Consider the following 26855-nt stretch of genomic DNA (forward strand, 5'->3'; position numbering starts at 1 on the left):
AATATTAATACAAGAAGTAGCGATAAAAAGAAAAGGGAGAGAGAAGGAAAGAATACAAAAAAAAAAGAAAAAAGGAGAGAGCGAGCAAATATTACAATCATGCATCTCTAAAAAATCAGGTTCCTTTAACTGAAGATGAGTGTACACCGAGGCCACCCCATGAAACCCGTTCAAATACTTAGCATCGTACTTCTCGAGATTATTCAAGTAGTCGATGGTAAGCTGACTTACTTTCCCACACGGCTTTACGAACTCTAAATCCGGCCCCCCAAAATACAGCCACTTAGAATGATACCCCGAGTTAGAGGACCTAACACTGACAATCTTAACCCTTTTGTAAGGACAGTCAAAGTAAACCTGCCCATCGTGTTACCTAACTGCGTAAATCGAGAAGAAAAGCTTAAATGAAGGAATCAAGTTCCTATCGCAACAAATAGCAACAAACCCACTAAGCTGTGCGAGGGAATTGGGCGTCAATTGACTAACCCCGCATCCGATAGCCTCGAACATCGTCAAGAAAAATGGGTGCATAGGTAACCGAAGCCCGAAGTGAAAAAGGATTAACAGAATCCCGTGCATCCCGTACTCCGGCATCATCCATACCCTTTCATCGGCTATCGGTACTTGATAAAGATAACCATTCGCTAAATCCATGTATAATTTCAACTTACTCACTGGGGGATCCTTGGTAATATAATAACTTAAATAATTTAAACTTGACCTGTCCCCGAACTCTTCCATACCAACACGAAGACTATCCTCAACAATTCGACGTCTTCTATCTAAAGTTCGAGGGCTCAAAGGAGGTGAAGGAAGAGGCCCAATAGGGACATTCCCCAAGAGCTCGTCCTCGTTCATGAAATCGAAGGACCCACACTGCTCTAAATCTGAAATCTCTAGGTTATTCAAATTTAGAAAGGATTCGTGATCACCCTCCTCGAGAGGTCGCTTACCAGGATCTTGATCAGAAACAGTACGGATAGATGACGAACTAGACTGATCCATTAAATGATTATAATTGAATAAACTAAATCAAGAGAGGCAAGATACAAAGGAGAAAGTAGTAAAAGATAATATAGAGGATGGAAAATAACTTACAGGCAGTTACAACAGAGGTCGAGGGTTAAGGATGAAATAAGTGATGATCTGGCCAGCCACCTCCCCCTTTTTGTTAACTGAAGCGGAAGTCGAACAGCCAAGGCTCCAATGTCCAAGCAGTAATCCCCAGAAAATAAAAACCAAAATATTTATATGTTTCAAAAAAAAAGAAGAAAAAAAGAAGGGAGAGAGAGAGAAGAAAAGAAATAAAATTCAGATATAACGATATACACAACACATACGCTCCTATCTCAATACCCTTGTCCTTTTATTCTTATTTTTATTCTTATTTTTATTTTTATTTCACTAACATTTAATCGTCCCACTGTCTTATTTTGCTCTATTTTCTTTTTATCGCATCTTCCTCATTTCACTAATTCTCAGGTCCCGAAATAAAAAGCGCAAATCTAAAGATAATTGCTTGCACTAGGAGGGGGACAAATGTTGGACCAAGACAAGACAACCCAAAGGAATCATAGTTAGAATAATTATGAAATATTATGTAAAGCTCAAGAAGGCCCAGTTTGTAAGATAAAGCCCATTTGAGACTTGGTATAAATAAAGGACAACAACCTCATTGAAAGGGGTTGGCTCATTAAGTAAATAAGATCATCTCCTAAAATTATAGTCTAACAATAATAATATTATTGGTACATCAGGTTGAGTCCAAACGAGTCACAGAATTATAAACGTGTTATTTACAAGTTACCAATGAGTTCATCGATTCTTTCGTAGTAATGTCCACTCTTATAATTCAGGGATGTTATTGACCCATTATGTTCATGTTCATGTCCACGTCTTCTACTTCTGTCGTGTCTAGTCCACTTGACGTCAACTTCTTCATGTCGTGTTCTTGCTGTCACAACTTCATTCTTTCTGTCTTGACACGTACCCATGTTATTTGTAATTTTCATATTTAGACATTTTATCGGTCATGTCATACTCAGTTTATGTCCTTCAATCATGTCATGTTGTCAGGTGTTTTCTCTGTTGGTGTCCATATTCAGACGTTATCAGGTATGTCTACCACATATTTCTTGCTATTTATCGTCAGGTACGTCGTGTTGTCTATTGTCAGCACATTTCCATAGACATATTCTTTTTCTTTAGGACATGATTGACTTGACATATGACAACCCGTAGCTCTTCTAACACGTCAGATTAATGACATGTGTATTTAAGTTAAGTGTTTGACAAGTGACCTATTGACTTGGAACATCTACGTGTTTAGACCTTTTATCGAATCTTTCAAGCCCAACGTCGTGTCCTTCCGTCAGGTCATGTCGTCGTTAGCTTTCTATGTTAGTGTCATTCTCCAATATGCCATTTTCATCAATGTCGGCGTCTACCACATGTATTCTATCAGTTTCAAAATGTTTGATGTCATGTATGGCATCAGGTATGTTGTCCATGTTCAGACATCGTACTATACTTGCAGCTGGCTGTCGTGATGTCATTTTGTTGTTGGATTTCCTTGCACAACTCCGTTTTTGGTGCCTCATTCTCTGATCATAATAAAACCATGTCAGATTGTAATTTTTTCATAGCCAAAATCATGTCATTGTCCGTCGTCATATTGCCTTGATTTATAGTTTGTTGATTGTCCTCAATCGTTATTGAATTCATATAGACTCTTAGCTAATTGTCCCACATATTGGGTCAATTGCTTGAACCAGATTTTTTGGGCTTAACTAGGTCTATATAATTGTTTAAGTGAGAAAATCAATAATAAAAGGCATGAACAAGAACGAAAAAGTAGAGGACAAGAACAACAAAGGGAATCGACACAAATAATTGGTGACGCGGAAAACACCCATGAAAGGGTAAAAATCACGGGTGGGACTCTCGCCAGCCAAAATGATCCACTATAACGATGTTACAATGTTTACAACTGAAGAAAATGAAGTACAATACAAGAATTATAGAAAATAAGTTCTAGATGGCAACAATGGTGTAAAGTAGTAGGTTGATGTCGATGTATGTAAGTAGAAGTGTAAGTAATTGAGAGAGCTTATCCTCTTGTTAATCTTCACTTTGGCATGTATATGATGTAGCGTGTGTATGTTCGTAGTGGATAAGAATGGTTGCTATGATATGATATAGGTTTAGCTCATAAGAAAGTAGGTTAAGCCATATAATACGTGTATGGTAGTGTATATTTTTTTATATAAGAGAGTATAATTATATATATAAGTGAGTGATATGGAGTTGTATATATTATAGGTATAATGATTATATGTTTTGCAGAGAATAAAATGTTACCACTACCACTCTAGATCTAAGAAAAGTGCAGAGAAAAAGGAAAGGATAAAGGAAAAGTAATTCATTAAAATAACAACATTCTTCTTCATAATCCTACAAGAGAGTTGGTGGCCTTATGTATACAGACCAGTACACAATGGATAGCTGGCTAAAGACAAAAGGGCCTGTGCCATAAACCTTTAGTACTAAAACAACATTGTACTACCTCAAGCTAATTAAATAATCAGAGACAAGGGTTCCCTCCAACTCAAAAATGACAACGTTTGCTATTCAAATTTCCCGCCCCCTTCTAATCAAATATGGGTTTGGTAAAACGTAACAACTGCCCCTTTCTCGAAATCATCCTTGTCCTCAAGGATGAAAATCTGGAAGTCTTTTAGTCAGCTTGTCCCACTGCTCCCAAGTCGCTTCTTCCGGGTTACCATTTTTCCATTGGACTTGTAACATAACTACTGGAAAATTACCTTTCTTAATCATCTTCCTGCTCAAAATAGTCATTGGTTTTGGATTCATTTCACCTTCTTCTGTCACTCCCGGAAGTGCAGTTTGTAAAATTTTCTTTGATCCCAGTTTCTTCTTTAGCTGTGAAACGTGGAAAACATTGTGGAGTTTGCTGTCAACTGGCAATGCAAGTCGATAAGCCACCTTACGAATCTTCTCAGTGATTGCATATGGTCCATAAAATTTAGCAGACAACTTGCTATTCCTTCTAGTAATTAGTGAGTGCTGCCTATAGGGTTACAGTTTAAGGAACACCTCATCCCCCACTGAAAATTCTCTGTCAGACCTTTTCTTGTCAGCATACCATTTCATCCTCTCTTGTGCCTTTAACAGATTATCCTTAACCAGCTGTTGAGTAGAACTCCTTTGCTACAGTATATCATTGACTGAAGCATCTTTAGCTCTAGCATAGTGGTATGTCATCGAGGGAAGGGTTTTTGAATATAATGCTTGGTATGGTGACATCCCCAAGGTACTGTGGTGGTTGGTGTTGTACCACCACTCTACTAAGGGCAACCATGTCACCCTGTCATTAGGCCTGTGACCCGTAATGCAACGCAAATACATTTCAATGCACTGATTTACACGTTCAAATTGACCATCCGTTTGAGGGTGATAAGCTGAACTTAACCTTAGTTTGGTTCCCAGCGTAGTAAATAGTTCCTTCCAGAAAGCACTCACAAATATAGTATATCTATCCGAGATGATAGCTTGAGGGATACCCCATGAGGATCAATTAACAACTGGGCTATGATGTTTTGTGTATCAGGATCACCCTGTAAACTGTCCTGCAGTTCAGTTTTCCATAGTGGGGTGATTTGTTGATAAACCATGCTTAACTCAGGCTCTTCATATACTCTAGAAAGTGCATCAGCAGCTTTATTTTCTTTTCCCTTCTTGTAATAGATGGTATAATCATACCCAATCAGTTTAGATAACCACTGTTAGATATATTTGTGATGTCATGTCTAATTATGATTTGTTTTTAGTTTTCAGATCTTGACTAACTGAACAAATCAGGACTTAACTGGAAATCAGTACTTATACTGAAGTCAGAACTTAAGATATCAGAACTTAAGTTATCAGAACTTAAGATATCAGAAGATATTCATCAGGAGATAATATTAGGACTTAAGAAGACTTTCAGATAAGGAAGGCGGCTGATTGAAAGGAAAAAAGATCAAGATTAACACAAGAAGGGATATGCATGGAGAAGAATTCTATGAAGAATAGAAGACTTGGAGGAAAAGATAACTAATTGATATATTTTAGGATGCAGACTTATATTCGATATCAATTAGAAGATTATCTTATAACTGTGTGGTATATAAACACAGCATAGGGTTTACACTAGAGGTGTTATCATTATCGAGAATATTATTCATTGTAACCCTAGCAGCTCTTGTGATATTTGTTCATCACTGAGAGAGAACGGTTCCATTGCAATACTGTTTTATTAATAAGATTATTCTGTGTTTTATACTTGTGTTCTTAATTCGATTTGATTGTAGTATACACTGTATTCAACCCCCTTCTACAGTGTGTGTGACCTAACAAGTGGTATCAGGGCCAATCTGTTAACACATATACAGTAAAGATCCAAAACAATCATGTCTGAAGAAGAATAAACTCCAACCAAGCCCACCAAAACTGAAGAAACTCCAAAGACTCAAATTCATAATCGATATGAGACTATTAGGGTTCCCATACTGAGACCTTCTAAGTATCCCATATAGAAAGTGAGGATGACTATGTTTCTGGAAGCTACAGATCCAGAATACCTTGACAGAATTAATGAAGGACCATATAAGCCAACCAAGCTCTCTGTTGTAGTTGCAGATAAGCCAGCAATGACTGTACCAAAGGATAAAAGTGAATATACAGCTGAAGATATCTCATTTATTGCCAAGGATGCAAAGGTAAGGCATTTGCTGTATAGTGCCATTGATAATGTCATGTCAAACAGGGTAATTAACTGCAAGACTACAAAGGAGATATGGGATGCCTTGGAAACAAGATGCCAGGGAACTGATGCAATTAAGAAGAATAGGAGGACTATACTCACTCAAGAGTATGAGCACTTTGACTCAAAACCCGGTGAGTCATTAACTGGTTTATGTGACAGATTTGTCAAACTCTTGAATGATCTATCACTGGTGGATAAGGAATATGATCTTGAAGATACTAATCTAAAATTCCTTTTAGCTCTTCCTGAAAGTTGGGATTTGAAGGCAACTACTATAAGAGACAACTATGTTCTTGATGAAACTACTCTTGATGAAATTTATGGTATGCTCAAAACTCATGAATTTGAGATGGATCAAAGAAGCAAGAGACATGGGAGAAAGTCAAGAACAGTTGCTCTTAAAGATGAGGAGGAATCCCCCAAAGTGGCTGCCTCAAAGAAAGGCAAAGGAAAGGCTCTCATCACAAAGTCTGATTCAGATTCATCAAGTTCTGATGATGATGATTAGGATTCAGAAACTAAAAGTCTATCTGATATGGATGCTGATGAAGAAATGATGAGATTGTGTGCTCTTATAGTGAAGGGCATCACAAAGATAGCTTATAGGAAATTCCGAAAGCGAAAGAAGTTTTCGAGGAAAAGTGGAAGTTTTGATAAGAAGGGTTTCAGAAAATCTGAAGGCAAAACAGGAAAGTCTGACAGAGGAGATTACTCAAATGTTAAATGCTACAATTGTGGTGAGAAAGGCCACATATCTCCTGATTGCAAGAAAGGAAAAGTGACAAAGTCAAGGCACTTGTCACAAAGAAGAAAAGCTGGACAGACACTTCAGATTCTGAACATGAGGTGAACTATGCCTTGATGGCAAATGCTGATAGCAGTTCTGAAGCTACTGAGTTAAAGGTACCTCAAACAACTTATGCTTTTCATACCGATGATATTACTGAATTGAGATCTTATCTTAAAACCATATTCATTAGCTATAGAGATCAGACCTTAACATGTGATAGGTTAACTTCTGAAAATCTGGCTTTTAAGAAAATGAATGACTACTTAGAAAAAAAGTTAGTTATGTTCCATCAAACTTAGAAAGAAAGAGATGACGCTTTTTATGTTAGAGATGAAGTGTTAAAATTGAATCAATCTCTAAAAACTGAGTTATAAATGGAAAGAGAGATTATCAGGACTTGGAATAACTCTGGTAGAACAACTCAGAATTTGTTAAGTAGTGAAAACTGGAAAGAAGGCTTAGGTTATGGAGATGATAAAAGTGAAAAAGGAACTGAACAAATTAAGCCAATTATTGTTAAACAGACTAATAATCCAAAGGTAAATCCTGTTAAGTTTATAGCTAAAACTGTAAAGTCTGATTCTGAAAAGATGAAAGATATTGAGACAGAAGTTAAGGCAGAGTCAATTTCTGATAAATTAAAACAGGATAAACCAGCTGAAGTTAACATAGGCTTAATGACAAATAAGCAGCTTAAGTATAAGTTGAAAGAGATTAAGAATGTAAACAAGGTAAAGCCACCTAGGAAAAATAGGAATGGAATGGAAGGTATGAATAAAAGCAATAATTATAAGTCTATTCCTAATGCTCCTAGAAAGAAATGCAATAACTGTGGAAACACTAACCATCTTGCTTCTTTTTGCAGGAAGAATAAGGATATAAATTCTTTACCTCCTAAATCAGGAGTTAAGAGTCAGAATGTTAGGCTTAAACCACAAAATCCTTGTTTTCATTGTGGTAGTTTATGGCATTCCATTTATACTTGTAAGGAATATCATAGTTTGTGCTATGATTATTATCAAATAAAACCTTCTTTAAAGAAAGTTAGCATTATTCCTTCTAGTGTAAGTTCTGATGCAAAGTCTGATACTGTAAATTCTGATAAGAAAAATGTTAACATAAACTCTGATGTTAAATCCGCTGCAAATGTTAACAAACTTAATAAGGCCAAAGGATCCAAGCACGTCTGGGTCCTTAAAACTAATCATTAGTGGTCTTTGTGATTGCAGGGTAACAGGAAAAATATCCTAGTTCTGGACAGTGGATGTTCATGACATATGACTGGAAATAAAGCCCTGCTATTAGACTTTGTGGAGAAAGCTGGCCCGGGAGTTTCTTATGGAGATGGCAACATGGGAAAAACTCTGGGATATGACAATATCAATCTGGGGAATGTCATCATTGAAAAATTAGCTCTAGTCTCAGGACTTAAACACAATCTGCTGAGTGTTAGTCAAATCTGTGACAGAGGTTATCATGTGGATTTTTTTGAAGAACACTGTGAAGTTTTAAGCAAATCTACAGGCAAAGTTGTTATGAAGGGATACAGGCATGGTAACATTTATGAAGCCAAGCTTTCAACAAGTTCTCATGGTTCTGCAATCTGTCTGTTAAGCAGAGCATCAATTGAAGAAAGCTGGGATTGGCACAAGAAACTCTCTCATTTAAATTTTAACAATATAAATGAACTAGTCAAGAAAGATCTTGTGAGAGGACTGCCAAAATCAGTATTTGCTCCTGATGGCCTTTGTGATTCATGTCAAAAGGAAAAATAAAGAAAATCTTCATTCAAGAGCAAGACTGAATCTTCAATTCTTGAGCCTTATCACCTACTACATGTTGATCTATTTGGTCCAGTGAATGTCATGTCTATTGCAAAGAAGAAATATGCTATGGTCATAGTAGATGAGTTTACCAGATACACATGGGTGTATTTCTTGCACATAAAAAGTGAAACTGCATCTATCATGATTGACCATGTCAAACAACTGGATAAATTGGTCAAAGACTCTGTGAAAATCATAAGAAGTGATAATGGCACTGAGTTCAAGAATATGATTATGGAAGAGTTCTGCAAAGACCATGGAATAAAGCAGGAATTCTCTGCTCCTGGAACTCCACAGCAAAATAGAGTTGTTGAAAGAAAGAATAGAACTCTTATTGAAGTTGCTGAAGCTGTGCAGACTGTTTGTTTTACTCAGAATGCAACACTTATCAACAAGCATGGAAAGACACCATATGAGGTGGTGAAGAAAAAGAAGTCAAATCTGAAGTACTTTCATGTATTTGGATGCAAGTATTTTGTTCTTAAGACTCATCCTGAACAGCTATCCAAATTTGATCTAAAAGCTGATGAAGGAATTTTTGTTGGATATCCACTTTCCACAAAAGCCTTCAGAGGCTACAATTTAAGAACAAGGGTTATCATGGAATCTATCAATGTCTCTTTTGATGATAAGAAGATTACCGGACTTGAAGATTTCAATGATCATGATCAGCTGAGATTTGAGAATGAAGTTTTAAATTCTGATTCTGTAAATTCTGATAGTCTAAATCCTGATGCTACAAACTCTGATGGGTTAAACTCTGATGTTATTGAAACTGCGGTGACTACGCCAAAAGAAAATGCACTTGTGTAGGGGGAGCATATTGAAGATCCTATCACATCTCAAGAAGCATCAGAACCTAGAACAGGCTCTTCAAGTTCTGATTCATCAAGTTCTGATGGGCCAAGTTCTGATAATTCTGGAAACTCAAATTCCGATTCATCAAGTTCTGATGGGCCAAATTCTGAAAATTCTGGAAACTCAAATTCTGAAGGATCCAACTCAGAGAGCATAATTTCAGGGGGAGTATCAGAAAATGTTGATGGAGATAACATGGATCATGGGGGAGCACCATTTCTAGAGATAACCTTCCATCTGCAAAGAAGTGGACTAAAGCACATACACCTGACTTGATTATTGGAGATCCTGAAGCAGGTATTAGAACTAGAACAGCAACATCAAATGAATGTCTCTATCATTCTTTTCTTTCTCGGGCTGAACCAAAAAAAGTGGAAGAAGCTCTTCAAGATGCTGATTGGGTGCAAGCAATGCAGGAAGAGTTAAATGAATTTGAAAGAAATAAAGTCTGGACCCTAGTGCCAAGACCAAAGAACAGATCCGTTGTTGGTACAAAATGGGTGTTCAGAAACAAAACTGATAGTTATGGCATAATTACAAGAAATAAAGCAAGGCTGGTTACAAAAGGATATTCTCAACAGGAGGGAATTGATTATGATGAAATCTTTGCACCAGTTGCTAGATTAGAAGCCATACGGATATTTCTGGCTTATGCTGCTCACAAAAAGTTTACAGTCTTTCAAATGGATGTAAAAAGTGCTTTTCTTAATGGAGAATTGGAAGAAGAAGTATATGTTGAACAACCTCCAGGTTTTGTAGATTCAAAATTTCCTAATCATGTCTATAGACTTGATAAAATACTTTATGGGCTTAAGCAAGCTCTAAGAGCATGGTATGAGACATTAGCTCAGTTTCTTCTAGAAAGTGGATTTAACAGAGGGACTATTGTCAAAACTTTATTCTATCTCAACCATGGAAAAGACTTACTTTTGGTGGAGATATATGTTAATGATATCATTTTTGGTTCTACAAATGACAAACTTTGTAAAAGCTTTGCCAAGCTAATGCAGTCTAGATATCAAATGAGTATGATGGGAGAACTTAGCTATTTTATGGGCCTTCAAGTCAAGCAGAATGAAGAAGGAACTTTTATTTATGAATCTAAGTACACCAGAAATTTGTTGAAGAAATTTGGAATGCAAGACTGTTCAAGTGCATCCATTCCTATGGTCACTGCAACAAAATTGGATAAAGATACTGGTACATCAGTAGATATTACTGATTACAGAGGTATGATTGGCTCACTACTCTATCTAATTACAATAGACCTGATATTATGTATGCTACCTGTCTTTGTGCAAGATTTCAAGCAGATCCAAGAGAGCCTCATTTAACAGTTGTGAAAAGAATTTTCAAGTACCTTAAGGGTACAGCTGATCTGGGATTGTGGTATCCTAGAGAATCAGACTTTAAGTTAATAGGTTACTCAGATGCAGATTTTGCAGGATGCAAAATTGACAGGAAAAGCACAAGTGGAAGCTGCCAATTTCTTGGAGGCAGATTAGTTTCTTGGTTTAGCAAGAAACAAAAGTCAATTTCCACATCAACTGCAGAAGCAGAGTACATTCCTGCAGGAAGCTGTTGTGCACAAATTCTTTGGATGAAGAATCAGTTCTAGATTATGGGTTAGAATTTTCTAAAATCCCTATTTACTGTGATAATCAAAGTGCTATTTCTATGACAGGTAATCCAGTTCAGCACTCAATGACAAAGCACATCAGCATTAGGTACCACTTCATAAGGGAACATGTGATGGAAGATACAGTGGAATTGCATTTTGTTCCAACAGATCAACAACTAGCAGATATCTTCACAAAATTACTGTGTGAAGCTACTTTTACCAGATTGGTAAATGAACTTAGAATGGTTTCAGGTTCTTTCTCTAAATTTGTTTAGTTTATATTCTGATACATCAGACTTTATGAGCAGTATTTACAGATATTACTCTCTTTATGCAATCTGTGCTTAAATTGTAATTTACCTAAGTGCTGATTGTTGTCTGATATGAATTTCTAAACTATGATAGTGATATGAATGTTTCTGTAACTATTCAATCCAATGAGGATAACTGTGCTAGATGCTGACCTAGTAGTCTCTAATATACTAAAGATCCCATGTTTGAAGTAATTGTTTATGTGGAAATCTTTTAACACAAGCAAATTCTGATATTGAGCTTGGCTAGGTTTACTTTGTGTATCTTATTAGTAAGTCAAAAACTAGAATAGTGCTTCTTATCTGTTAAGTTCTGATGTTGGTAAATCTTATGGATGTACTAAGTGCTGATAATCCTCACTTATCAAAAGAAAAAGTAAAGAAAAGAAATAAATATCAGGAACTCCTTTGAGATCTAGAGAAAAATGTATATGGAAGGGAAGACCCAATTGCATTGCTGGTATTAAGTAATATGCATTAGAAAAGCAAAATAGAATTTTCTTGGTGACTTTTCACATTCTCTGATTACTGGAGAAATACTCTGATAATAGCATAAATTCTGATAAGCAGTCGTGACTCACTTACACTGAGAAGCCACTGTAAAAAGGAATTTCAAAAGATGCATAAAATGAGCACAAAACAATTGAGGTGGACTCATGCATGAACTCATTCTATAGTAGACTTCAGACTAATGACAGATTTTGATCAAAATTCTTAGTTATGCCTTTTTTCTAAGATGTATTGAAGTGAATCAGACTTTACTCTTTGTCTGATATTTAGCTTAAAACACACACTTACACTCTATATGAATGATGAAAATTACTGTGGTGATCAATGTTATTTTAGATGAACAGTTTAAGTGTCAGTTGCATAAATTCTGAGGACAAGTTCTGATGGAAGTTCTGATGATTAAGTTCTGTTGAAACCATATCAGTATTTGTGTGAAGAATTACAAAAATAAACATTCACTTTTTGAGTAAAGGAGCCATATTCTGATGACTTTTAAATTCTGATAATAATCAAGTTCTGATGCTGATGTGGCATTATTATTTACTTGATTTATTTTTTATCAATACTTGAACGGTTATATTTTACCAGAATATTGGTTTAAGTGAGATAAAGACAGTAATAATCATTCGTTTAGTGGGAACAATTTTTTTTTTTGAAAAACTGCATGTGCATAGTAATCATTACTTATTTCCCATGCCCATTAACTTTTGTCTTAATTACTTCATGGCTGACAGGTGTACAGTCTGTTCCACTTCTCAATAACTGCTGTCAAGTGGCATGTATAAGTAAAAGAGAGAAAAGATTTTAAATCTTTTATCTACTTGTGTATTCTATACTCTCTCTCTTTTTCTTATTTTTTCACATTCTCTAACGGTTTTCTATACAGACATTTTATCAAATACCTTTCAGGAACTCTAAATTCTCACTCATTTTCAATGGCACCCAAGGATATAATCTTTAATGGAGCAAAGTTCGTCCCCAACAACTATGTTTCCATTCTCACTAAGAGTGAAGCTCCTTCAGAACTTCATTTTATTCATGAGTTCTTATCTCATAGTGAAATTGGGTTCGCTTTGACGCAACCATCCTATTTATCTGGAACTCAAGTTCTGACGTTTTGGCGTACGGGACTCTATGATGATGGTGGTAAGCATAGGACTCCAAGCATCGTGTTTACAATAAAGGAGGTTGAGTATGTTGTTACTCCGACAACAGTTAGAAAAGCTCTACACCTAACTGAAAACTGTCAATTCAGTTCTGCTGTTGAGGAGCCATTGCTACAGCAAATGATGGCTAATCTTGGGTATGAACATAGTTTGGCTAAGTTGGGTCAACTCAAACGCCCATATATTCGAAAGGAATGGAGCTTCTTCTTCGATTGCATCACGAAGACGTTTGCCAACAAGTGCTCAAATTTTGATGCCATTCTTATTCTGACACAACAAATTGGGTATGCACTCTTAAACCAGTCTCATTTTGATTATGCAAAGACTATGTTATATTTTATAGGAGATAGAATGAAAGAGGACAGGAATGTAGTTTACTTTGCTAGGTTCTGTCAGTTAATTTACAATTACTGTACATCAGCTGAACCACAACTAGCAAGTGAACTCATAGAACCTTTTAGTTTAGCAAAAAGGGCTTTTACTGATCTCTTAACTGCTGACAACAAGAAGGGAGTTTTGAGACCCCTTAGAATTCCTTTATCAGTAAAGCAAGCTCTGGTAAATGCTGATTATGATACCTATTCATTGCTATATCCTGATGTCCAACCCACGAACACACAACAGCCATCAGCACCTACTACTGTCACTCAACAATCACTCACATCAGAACATGCCAACCAACCATCAGCACATAATCAAGTAAAACCTTCTCCTTCTAGAGCAAAGAGGACTAAGACAGTACCTCAAACACAGCAGAAAAGAAGGAAGAAGATTTTAAGAGATGAGTCTGATGATGAGGTACAGGTTCAACCATCAGAACCTGTTGCTGAAGTATGTGAGAAAGTCATTTCTCAGACAGCACAAGAAAATGGGAGTTCTAGGCCCCTAAAAAGGCTTAGAAAGCTAAAATCTGATGATCAAGCTCCCAGAGTCTCTCCATCAGCTAAGAGACTTAAAAAGCAAAGAGCAAGGAGGGATGTAGAATCATCAATCTCTGAAGAAGGAATGGAAGCAGCAGTTGGGGAAGGAGGTCAGTAATCTCTGATCTCAAAAGACCCAATTGTGATTGAATCTCTTCCCACTACGGAACCAGACTAGACTGAAGCTCACAAATCTCCTATTCAAGAGCCATAGAATACTCAAGAATACATGCCTACACCTCCCGTGTCTCCTATCATTGATCAAGTACATGCTGATAGTCCAAGTATAAGTGCTGAAATAGATATTCACAACTTGAATGTGCCTGAGGTTCTGTACTTGGAAGCTCCAACCATTCCTCAGCAAACTCCACCAGCAACTCCACTGCTAGATGCTGATGTTCATGCAGATGAATCTTCTATTGCTTCACATACAGTTATTCTATCACAAGATACTGATAATGAAGATTCTGCAAGTTCTGTTGAAGTAAATGCTGATCATACCGGTGAAGCTTCTACAAATGTAAATGCTGATGCAGCTGGTCCTTCAGGACATGCACCTCTACAAACAGTTGATAAAGCTGAATTGATTAAAAAGTTTGTGAGAGAGGATGCACCAGTACCTTGGAGTGAAACTAACAGAGGAAGGGAATGGATCAAGGAGTGGAACAAAGTTGATTTTGTTCCTACTACAAATATTTTTGGTGAGCACTGGCTAAAACTGATGAGATGCTGATGAAAGATGACTTCAAAGCACATCTCAGAGTTACTGCATTGAGTACCAGGAACCTTCAAGGTCAACACTCAATAACTCAAGCCAAGGTGAACAAAATTCAAACACTGATTCAGCAAGACATGAATGTCAAATTGGAAAAGAACATGTTTTTTAAGCCAGCCTTTGACCGCATTGGGTATATAGAAAAGACTCAAGAACAGCAGCAAGCTCAAATATCTGATATTTTAAAGAATCAAGCTGCTCACCGAATCCAACTCAATAAAATCCAAAACTCTGTGGAATTGCTAGTCTCCCTGCTTCTACCAGATGATGCCAAAAAGGGGGAGAAAGTGATTAAGTCCAAATGCAAAACTAATCAACCACTGAAGGGTAATGATGATGATAATGAAGACCAGGGAAACTCTGAAAAGGGTAAAGGTCTAAGTCAAGGCAGGGGTTCTTTATCAAGCAAAGCAAGAACTATAAATCAAAGAATAAGTTCTGATGCTGGGAGAAGAACAAGTTCTGATACTGGTAAAAGGATAAGTTCTAATGAACAAACTCTGAAACTTGATGAAGAGGTATCCAAAAGGCTGTTCCTAAAGGACAATCCAGACATGGATATTGAAAGTCTGAAGGAAGAAGAGATTAGACTGAAAGCTGAAAATGACAGATCTAAGTCAAAGTCTAAAACTCAAGACACAGCAAAGAAACCACCTAAGCCTAAGGGCATTGTGATCAAAGAGAGGACAGATACTGAGGCATCTAAGGCCAAGTCCAAATCACAGGTGGAAGTTGATCCTAGATTCAAGGGTAAGACAAAAGTTGATGAACCTGTAAAAATATATATGCCAACCATGGACCTGGAAGCAAAATCTGATGAAGGTGCAACTCTGATTTTGAAGAAGAAAAGAAATATTCAAGCAACCTCTGATAGAGCTCAAGGTATCTTGACATCAGAAGAAAAGGAAACCTCTGACATTGCTCATGTTAAACCTTCAAAAATTCTACTACCTGGATTTACTAAAGCTCAACAATCTGCTCAATCTATGAAGACTTCAACAATTGTTTTTAAGGGTAGATTGCTTCAAGGGAAGGAAGCCAGAGATAAAACAAGACTGGGTAATGCTGATGAGAAGAGAGTAAACAAATCTACTTTAGATCCTACATCTCTTTCTGAACCAGGAGTAGGGACAACTCCAGAAAGACTAAATCAATTGGAGTCTGTACAGATGGTTTATAATTCCAAGCTAAAAGAAGACATAATGCTTTATTTTATGACAGGTGGGAGAGTATTCCAGATAAGAAAGAATGCAATTCAGTTGAAGTATTATGAAGAACTGGAACATGTTTTATTTCTACTTCAAGTGAAGAACAGGTCAACAGATGGTGCTGCCAGTTACTTAAAATCTGATATTCAAAGACAGAAGAAACTTTACTCTGTAAAGTTTGACAGATCATACTATCCAAAGTACAGAGCTCATAATGGTGAATTAGTTGAGATGAAGCCCAATACTGCCAAGATAACTACTTTTCTGGGTATTAAGGGTGTTGAATTTAATCTGGAGTTTGACAAAGCTTATCTGATTAGATTGGATCAGGATATAAGGAAAGCAAAGATTAATGATCTCAGGGCTGCTATCTTTCAGACAAGGGAAGATATAGTTGAACTTAAAGATGCTAAAAGGAGGATGATAAATGAACTTGAATATGCTGAGAGAACTCTTTTGAAGAACTATCTCAGAACAACTCCTGACATTCAAGAGATCATAAACTGAAGCCAAGTCAAGGACTACAACTGATAAATTTTGAAGGATATACAGGCTAAAGCTGATATCAGACTTTAAGGATGGTAAAAGCTACACAGACTATGAGTTGTAGTTATCTAGTCAAATTCTCATATGCATTTGTACTTAATATTTTTGACATCAACAAATATCTATTGAACTTGTATATTATGCTAATTTACAAGTTGGGGGAGATTGTTAGATATATTTGTGATGTCATGTCTAATAATGATTTGTGTTTAGTTTTCAGATCTTGACTAATAGAATAAATCAGGACTTAACTGGAAATTAGTACTTATACTGAAGTCAGAACTTAAGATATCATAACTTAAGTTATCAGAACTTAAGATATCAGAAGATATTCATCAGGAGATAATATCAGGATTTAAGAAGACTTTCAGATAAGGAAGTCGGCTGATTGAAAGGAAAGAAGATCAAGATTAACATAAGAAGGGATATGCATGGAGAAGAATTTTATGAAGAATAGAAGACTTGGAGGAAAAGATAACTAATTGATATATTTTAGGATGCAGACTTATATTCGATATCAATTAGAAGATTATCTTATAACTGTGTGGTATATAAACACAACATAGGGTTTACACTAGAGGTGTTATCATTATCGAGAATATTATTCATTGTAACCCTAGCAGCTCTTGTGATATTTGTTCATCACTGAGAGAGAACGGTTCCATTGCAATACTGTTTTATTAATAAAATTATTCTGTGTTTCATACTTATGTTCTTAATTCGATTTGATTGTAGTATACACTGTATTCAACCACCTTCTACAGTGTGTGTGACCTAACACCCACCTTTGCTATAAGCTTGTGGAAATCTTTTGTTCCATGATATGCTTCAGGGCCTCATTGTCAGTTTTGACAATAAAGTGATGACCAAGAAGATAGGTCCTCCATTTCTGAGTGTCCATTATGTTAGGTCACACACACTGTAGAGGGGGGGTGAATACAGTGTATAGCATAATCAAATCGAATTCTAATAACACAAGTAACAGAAAACAGACTTTATTCAAAGCAATAAACTCTATTACAGTATGGAACTGTCCACTCTCAGTGATGAACAAATATCACGAGAGCTGCTAGGGTTACAATGAATAATATTCTCGATAATGATAACACTTATAGGGTAAACCCTATGTCTGTGTTTATATACTACACAGTTACAAGATAATCGCTAATTGATATGAAATATAATTCTGCTTCCTAAAATATAATTATCAGATATCTTTTCTTCCAAGTATTCTATTCTTCATAAAATTCCTTCTTCATGCATATCTCTTCTTACATTTGTATCGATCTTCTCTTCCTTTAATCAGCCGCCTTCCTTATCTGAACGTTTCCTTTAAGTCCTGATATTATCTTCTGATAAATATCTCCTGAACCTTAAGTACTATTGACTTAAGTTCTGACTTCAGTATAAGTGCTGATTTCAGTTAAGTACTGATTTGTCCTGTTTAAGTAAGATCTGAAAACTAAACATAAATCATATTAGTCATGACATTATCAAATATATCTAACAATCTCCCCCAACTTGTAAATTAGCATAATATACAAGTTTAACAAATATTTGATGATGTCAAAAACATTAAGTACAAATATATGAGAATTTGACTAGATAACTACAACTTACAGTCCTTAAAGCTTTACCAACTTTAACTTCTGATAACAACTTCAGTCTGTATACATATCAGAATTTGAACAGTTGTAGATCTTGACTTGGCTTCACTTTCTGATCTCTCTGATGTCAGGAGAAGGGTTATAGAGTAAAAAGGAACAAGTGTTTAGGAGAAGGGTTATCAAACTACGCAGATTTTGGTGGTAGGAACACAATGTGGGAAAATTTACTTGAGAGTTAGAAAGTGCAATGCTAAGAGAGTATCCCTGTTCATTTTCTATCTGATTCCGGGACGGAATCCTTTTAAGGAGGGGAGACTGTAATAACCCCAATTTTTGGAAATTTTTGAAACCCTTATGAATAGTGTTTTTGCTGAATGAGAAAACTTTTCATGCCACACTATGTAGGGGTTCTGTTATGGATATTCTGAGATTTTATTAGTACTCTATATGGTATATAAGTGTATGTAAAGATCGTCAGAATCCAATTTCGAACACTTTGATTTTTCCCGGAAATCCACTAGATACAGAAAGAATTGGGTATAAGGTAACAGGATAAAAAGGATTTAAATTAAAGGATGATAAGAGAGGATCATAAAAGGAATATAATATATTGAGAAAGGTTAAGGGAACCTAAGTAATAAGATCCCGGGTATGATCCCTCAAACGATAAACGAAAACGAAAGTTAAGCGAACCGTATAACAGATCAGCGGTCATTAGGCAAACAATTAGGAAGTTAATCAAAGGGATAAGAGAGGATGGTGTCATCCAACCAATAGAAAGAGGACAAAGGAGGGGTGATGACATCACAAAGTGATGCAAGCATGACATAAGAGGGAAGGAAATGTGGTGGAATATTAACCACACAAAATCAAGGGTAAATGGGTAATTGACCTAAAACAAAACAAAACTAATTCAACCAACCAAGCAAATATTCATTTTCATCAAAACAAAAACACAAAATTCTCCTTCATCCTCCCTTTGCTCTCGGCTTTTGCCATTTTCAAAGAAAACAATTTTCAAAATTCAAGTTCAAGGCTTCCTAAATTGGTAAGATAATTCCCTAGTATTGCTTATGCATAGTTATGGCTATTCTATGAGTTTAAGCCTCCAAATCATTCACAATCTTCTTCAAGAAATCAATGAAGAAGACAATGAATAGTGACTTCAAGAATTTTAACTTGATTTTCTTGTTTTTCATTTAAGATCCAAGCATCCCTAAGTCATCTCAAGGCTTCTTAAGGCTTCCTAGCTACTCACACCACTTCAAGGAAGGTATATCATCTCCAAACCCTAGCTTTACTTTGTTAAATAGGATGATTCTAGTTGTTATGGTGATATAGTAGTTTAATGCTTGTTGGTTTAGAATTTGGGTTGGAGTGGTAGTGAAATGGATGGTGAATCTTGTTGTTTTGGTTAAAAGAACTTAAGTATAGTTAAATTCAAGCTTAAGAATAAGTATAAATGTTAATATTGAATTGATTGGGGCTGTTAGGATGTGGTATGGATGGAGTTTGGATTGGGATGTGATTGTGGCTTGATTATGGGTTGAATTGGAAGGGTATAAAATTGGGAAATCGCGTAAACATAGCCGTCGTAATGTCCGATTAACTTAAGACTGCTTTTGTTCATAACATTAGGACCCGAGAACCTCCTGCTAGATGTTGACCATTGCCATGTTTAAATAGCTCATGTTACGAGCTTCGTTTTGATATGTAGTTCATTTGATTCCGATATACGGTTTAGGAGAAACGACCATTTTAAGTAACGGCGTTTCACGAACGAAACTTTTCCCCTCACCTTACTTTGAAACATAGGTTAAAGACCAAAAAGGGTTAATTAATGTATGAAATAATTATGGTAAGAGTGTTAGGCAGTCGGTAAGATACTCGCGAAGGAATCGCCTTAAAACTCGTAATGGTTAAATTATTAAAAATGGTGGAGCCGAGGGTACTCGAGTGACTTAAGAGAATCAGTAAGCGCAAAACAAGCGTTAGAGTCTAAGTTAGTTAAAGTATAGATTTACAAGTGACTTTGGTTTAATTCCAACTTACTTGTTGTTTATACGTTACCAGACTCGTCCCGAGCCTTTTATCACCCCCAGTCGCTCAGGCAAGTTTTCTATCCGTTATACTGTTGTTGTGATGTATACGCTTGTATATGCATTATCTTGTAATAGATGCATGATGGTTATATTAGCAAATTCTTGCGATATATTGTAGCATGTGATATGGTACATATGCATGCCTGTTTCGTATTCTTGCCATATATATCTGTTGATTCAGTTGATAATACCTATGCTAGAGAATAGCGGTAATTTGCATATACCCTTAGTATAGGGACCCAAAGGTGAAAACATTTTCTAAAACCGGGAGTTGAGGATCCCGAGTAGATTTGATATATATATATATATATATATTTATATATATATATATATATGGTTATAGTTTTCAAAACTATTAATCGAATAAGGTTTATTCGATAACTTTATTTTATTAATGAATATTATTTATAATATTCATTCGAGGTATTATGACTCCGCTTATTATTTAATAATATTCTTTAATTTATTAAAGAATAATGTTTCGATAATCAAACTTATTTTCGATTATTCAAATAAAGATAATACTTTTGTATAAGTATATCCTTGATTATTTAATTTTCATTCAAGTAAGAGTTTTAAAACTTCTACTTCAATTATTTTTATAAAGATTATTCTTTATGGAAATATTATTTAAATAATAATATTCAGATATTTTTTTATATTGAGATTGATTTACTTCATTAAATCAGCATCATTCCAAACACTCTTTAAAGTGTTTTCAAGTCTTTAAAATGATTTTCAAAAGTTAGAGCGGATCCCAAAACTCATTTTAATATTTAAGATCTTCCTTTTTAAAAAGGGGATTTAAATACTCGCTCAAAATCTGAGGGATCCGGCTCTGTGGTGTGTTTTATATTCGCAACAAGGTTGCTGTCTTGATAAAAGAATTTTGATTACTTACCCAACACTCGGGAAGTAAAATTCTTGGAACAAGTTAATCCATTAATAGGCATCGGCTGGGAAATATCGGTGAGTTTTCCTTTCCAACTAGATACGACTTCTTGGTGGAGCCGTATCAACAAGTTTCTACTTGGGGAAAGTGGGGACGAGCTTTACGTTTCAGAGTCATGGATTTCATCTAAACTAGGAGTGGCGTAAGTGGCCGAGTAGTGCCGGCGCAGCCATATTATTATAATTGGCCCAAATGGCCTGGAAGTTCCGCTAAGGCGGTCCATTCCTTAGGAGTTCAGTGTTCGGTTGACAAGTAAATCCGACAGGTTTTCCTCTACATGTAGAAAATGGTGGGGTTGTACTACTACGACTGATCATCGTAAGTGGTCTTCCTGGCGCGGCAAACTCCCGTAATGAGTTCATCATCCATTTGGATAATTCTGCAACGCTACCCGTAGCATTTCGATCGAAGGGCTACGAATGGGTGGTTGCCGAAGCATTGACAGGGTCAAACAGTTTTATTGGTGTATCCATTGAATGAAGTATCTCGTAACTTCATTTCTTTTCAAAACATTTCAAAGATCAAATATATTCAAGTTTTAATTGTGGTCTCATCTATGGGATGACCTCGTGAATCTTATTATACTTTGAACAGTAGTAGTTCAAGTAGATTTCTAAAAATGGTATAAGTATAGTGAAGTAATTGGTAACTTCATCTTCTTTTAAAACTTATATCCAGTAAGTAATTACCTTACACATGATAAAGGATTCTAGTAAGTATCCATTTAGATACTTGTATTATTGTTATCACTATATATTATCTTGCGAGCTGTAAGGCTCACTCTTGCTTTATTTCTTCATCACACAACAACAGTTAGAAAAGATGGCCAGACTCCAGCAGACCCAGCGCAAGCGCGTGGGAAGCGTCCCGCGTCTTCCCGTTGATGTTGTAGCTGCTATAGGTGCAGAGGTAGATCTATTGGTAGATCAGGCATTCTACTTTTGAGAATCAATTCTGTATAATTATAACTTGTGGCAGATAATGGCAATTAACTGTAAATTTATCAAGTAATCATTTTGGGTTGTAATAACTTTTAATTATGGATTCAAGGACTTGTACTTATTTCAATTTCATCTCTGAGACTATAACGGGTGGTGGTGTGTGTTAGTGTGGGGTCACAGCTTGAGGTTATTTATTATTAATTAAGTGAAGTGATATTGTGGGAAGAAAGACCGTGACGACCCGGATCCCTGACCCCGGATCTGGGGGTGTTACAGAAATGGTATTAGAGCCAAGCGTTATAAACCTCAGAGATGATGTGAGGTTAAGATAATAAGTTCACTAAGATAATAAGAACTCTTGCCAAGTTCATAGTCGGGCTACCTAACATAGTAGTGACAGTTAAAACCCTTACGGGAACCCTTATAAATATCGTGATAGTAACATAGTTCGTTCTCATATAGGGCAGCGGGGCACCGAACCCTGAGATTCAGGAGCATCAGCATGAGGATGTTTTATTACAAGTTGGAGATCAAATTGTGAATCCGATGGAGTACCCTAATGAGGGACCGGATGAGATTCATATTGAGAATGTTGCGGTTGAGGATGTTATTCCGGAAAGGATTGTGGCTGAGGAGGATCTCATGGAGGATCCTGATGAGAATGAAGAGAGGACCGCTGAGGAATTGATGACCGTAGTCAGGGCGACTACCAGAGCAAGAATGGCCGTAAGGGTGGCACTAGAGGATGAAGAGTTACCAAGGGCACAGAGGTTAATGAGGGCAGAAGGAGTGGGGCCTTCCACGACCCCAATTATACCAGTATCAGACCCTCTTCCAGAGGTTCCTGTAGACATCCATGAGGTTCCACCAATTCCTGTTCTCTCCCCTGTACAGAGCCCAGGACATACTGAGGAAATGCCAGCTTTATCTCCTGCACCATTGTGACATGATACCGTGCTTGGTTATCCGTTTGGATCTCCTGGGTCTGCGCCACCTGCACCCCATTATCTGCTAGATGCTACCACTCAGGCTTCTCTTATCGCCAATTATCATATGACTTTGGGTGGCCTGTCTGAGGCCCGTAATGTTAGGAGTGATATGTTGGATCGACTTACTGCACTGAGGATTGAGGGTGGGGTACTTCCGGCAGGATTAGCTCATAGCATGGAAAGGATTGAGGCTACAACCCGTATTACAGCTAGAGGCCATCTTGAGGGTCAGATTGATCCGGCTCTACTTGCAACTATCCTAGACCTCATCACTGCTTTAATGGAGCAGGTTAGGGATGTCGTGCGTGCCCGCATTTCTTGATCCATAATAGTGTGCAGAGTCTGAACAATCTGACAAGAATTTCATGCATCACCGCTTTTGGAGGATTAACCTAAGTTATGGATGATTAGTTTTAATGACTAGATGATTATCTATGGTAGTACGTTTGGGTTATAAGCGATCAGATCAAATGATGTAATTCTCTTTAATATGTTCAGTTGTTGTACCCTCGAACAAATGGTTATGTATATATTTGTTAAATTCAGTTCAGATGAGTTGTTGTGATAAGATCACATTGTTAATTGCTCTATTAACACTTAAGAGAGTGTCATGAAGTTTATCGAACTTAAGAATTCATAATTTGCAATCGTACAAGGACTAAACGAGGGAAAGACTTAAGCAAAGTAAGTAAGACAAATATCCAGAGATTCTCAAAATTTTTCCAAGTAATATGCCCCCACAAGGAATAAGATTAGGGTAATATGATAATCAGGGAGGTCGCAATTAAGATATAAGGAACCCAGAATATAATAAAGTGAAAATGAGGATTTTAAATTAAAAGATGACCCCAATTATGGGGAGTAGGAAGAAATATTTAGACTAAGAAAACAGAAGTCGAGTGAGGTAAGAGGACCCGAGACGGTACTCCTATACGGAAATTCATGGACCTGTCTAAACAGAACTTATACTTTATTTCCCAACCACCACCTTGAGGGAAACAATGTAGTGGGAAATTCTTTCAGGTTCTTTAAGTCTCTAAGCTCTCAGAGTTCCAAGGAACAGGTTGACCTAGTCGAGGCAAGAGCCTGGCTAAAGGAAATAGAGGAATCATTTGAGATTCTAAATGATTGACGAATCACAAAAGACTGTTTTTGTCACTTACCCTCCTAAGAGAGAGACCACCCACTGGTGAAAGGCCAAGGAAGGCACGGAGCAAGAGATTATAATAAACTGATTTAAGTTCAGTCAATTATTTTCAGGAAAGTACTTCCCAAGGTTATGGAGATAGTGTAAAAGCTTTAGAGCCAGAACAAAGGCAGACGAGTATGATGAATTGTGAATCTAAGTTGTAAAAGTCATCAAGATTCGTTCTAAGGACACGAATCCAGAATGACGGGATGTTTGAAATCAATGCTTATGTTGTGTTGGTTCATGAAATAATGATAAGAGAAAGGAAAATAAAAAGAAACTGAAGTGGAAAGGAATATAAAGGCAATAGAGTTTGAGGAATGATAAAGGAGTTGGGTATGAGGAAAACCTAAAGACTCGTAGCAATAGAAATAGAAAAGTATGTAATCGTCAGGATGCGGGTGATTCACCATGAGTTAAATTGATGGTTGAAGGCATAAGAGATACATATATTTTATCCCCTGTAAGTTGGGAGAATTCGAGGAAACCTTGAGATAATTCGAAGGATAAATAATGAGACGCGGATAGACTGAGGAGACAAGAAAGTAAGAAAGTAGGAAAATTGGATGAAGGAAGCGACCTTCAAGAATGTGAAATGTAAGACCGGTGGCTCGATACCCAGAAAGGGAGACGCCAGGTATGAGAGATATCCCAACATTGAGATGACTGTTGGGATAAACAACAAAAGTAAATAAGGAATTATTAAGAAGAAGTTCACGTTGAACACGACCAATATCTTCCTGAACATCCTTGTTATCATTACCAAATTAGGCAAGAAAAGCGGATAACCGTTGTTATCTTTTAGAGGCCATATTGATTGACCCCATTTTGAATACAGATGTTATTGTGAAATTAGGCATATACTATCGAGGTGGGAATGATTGAATAAGACACCCTTGTCAGGGATATATAACTTGATTTATCCATGGAAGGATGCAGGTACCTTTTAAAGGTGGAATTAAGGATAGAATATCGGTAACTTAAAATGAATCCTAGGGGAATGCATAAAGGTTGGCATGTCACCCTTAATAGGGACAGTATGAGTTTTGACAGTATGAATTGGAAAAGATTAAGGTAATAACAACCTGTAAGAATCAGTGGAGAAATTTTTAGAAGTATATAGACTATGATTCTGGTATTAATAAATGGTATTTTGATATGCCCTGTATCTAGGGAATACATGAGGAACGATTTAAGGATAACCTTAGAGGTTTTACAAGGAGAAAGGTAATATTCAAAATTCTCAAGAATAAAAATGTTAATAAAAGAAATATGACGTAATTATAATAATGCCAAGCGGGGCACGTGTTAAACCACGAGAAAGTATGGATTGAACCAGTAAAGGTCGAAATTATTCAGGGCAATTAAGGCCTAAGATAAGAGACGTCCTAAGTATGATCGAGAGTCAGCCGTGACAATGTTCACATCTAAAGACTAAGACAATGACTTATGCAAAAAAAAAATGGTGATTTTTTTTCTCTCACCAGGACTTAAGAAATGCATTTTCACATAAGCATTGATTGAAATGAGGTAGAAAATTTAGTTGAAGGTGGTTAAAAGACATTGATTATAAGGAACTATTACTATCAGAAAAGGACAAAGAGGTGGCCGACACTTTAAAGGTAAGAGGATAATTATAGGCGCTTGTGCCAAAAGAATACAGTGATGAGGGTTAAAGCTGTGAAGGTTGTATTATGGTTTGGAAGATTGACATTCCTTCTGATGACTGTGCAATACCCAACCGTAATAATAGTTGGTAAAGGTTTAATTCGTGTAATCGCCATGAGCGGGCTATCTATCTCAGAAGGTATTATCTTGAGATAAGCCAGGACCATATTTCAAAAAGGACTAAACGAACCTTTGAGTTAAGTCTTCTATTGAAGGCATATGATTAAGAATGGTATTAACCTGCTATCGTTGCTTTAATTGAAACTCTTCTGCAATTTTATCTGCTTCATGTCATGTATGTATGTCAGGATCAGGAGTGTTCTTCATGAATCATGAATGGTGATTATGTTACCTCCTTAGAAGGATTTGATACGACATGTATGGACTCCGTATGGTTAGATATTAAGATTTCATGGAACGTGAATGACGACAGTAGGTCAGTAGTGGACCATAGTAATGCAGCAATGATTCTATGAGTAATGAGCTGATTACAACCGTGAGAGTTGTATTGGAATGGATGTTGAGATTGAGTACCACTAATCGGGTCGTGGTAGTGTATAAGTTATCATTGATAGACTAATTAAGTAGAGTATCTACCTATTGAATATTTATTCCCTCTTATGAAAAGAGACCCGTATTACTATACGAGGAAGGTCGCAGTGCGAGCATAGAATCCTAGTAACGGTGATATATAGAATGAGATCCCAAATTCGATTTTTGATGTCAAGGGAGTTTCAAAGGTGATTGTGTATAAGCTCGAGGAAGAGCATGGCTCCATAGAATGATGGACGGAATGGCAAAAATATTTAGGCATGTGAAATACGATGCTATAATACTTGATATTGATATAAATATATATATGTTTTGTTCTCCTATGACAAACCTCTATAGTTCAGAGGTAGATTCCAACCCAGATATTTTATGGCAATAAATTTTTTTACGAATATACAATTCTCTTCAGTTCGTTCTTTTCTCTTCTTTTCATTTCATGTAAGCTGAGAAGAACAACCCTTCCAGAAGGGGAGGTATTGCCGAATGACTATCTATCT

The sequence above is a fragment of the Apium graveolens genome, chromosome 5, assembly GCF_009905375.1.
Source record: "Apium graveolens cultivar Ventura chromosome 5, ASM990537v1, whole genome shotgun sequence".
NCBI classification, from domain to species: domain Eukaryota; kingdom Viridiplantae; phylum Streptophyta; class Magnoliopsida; order Apiales; family Apiaceae; genus Apium; species Apium graveolens.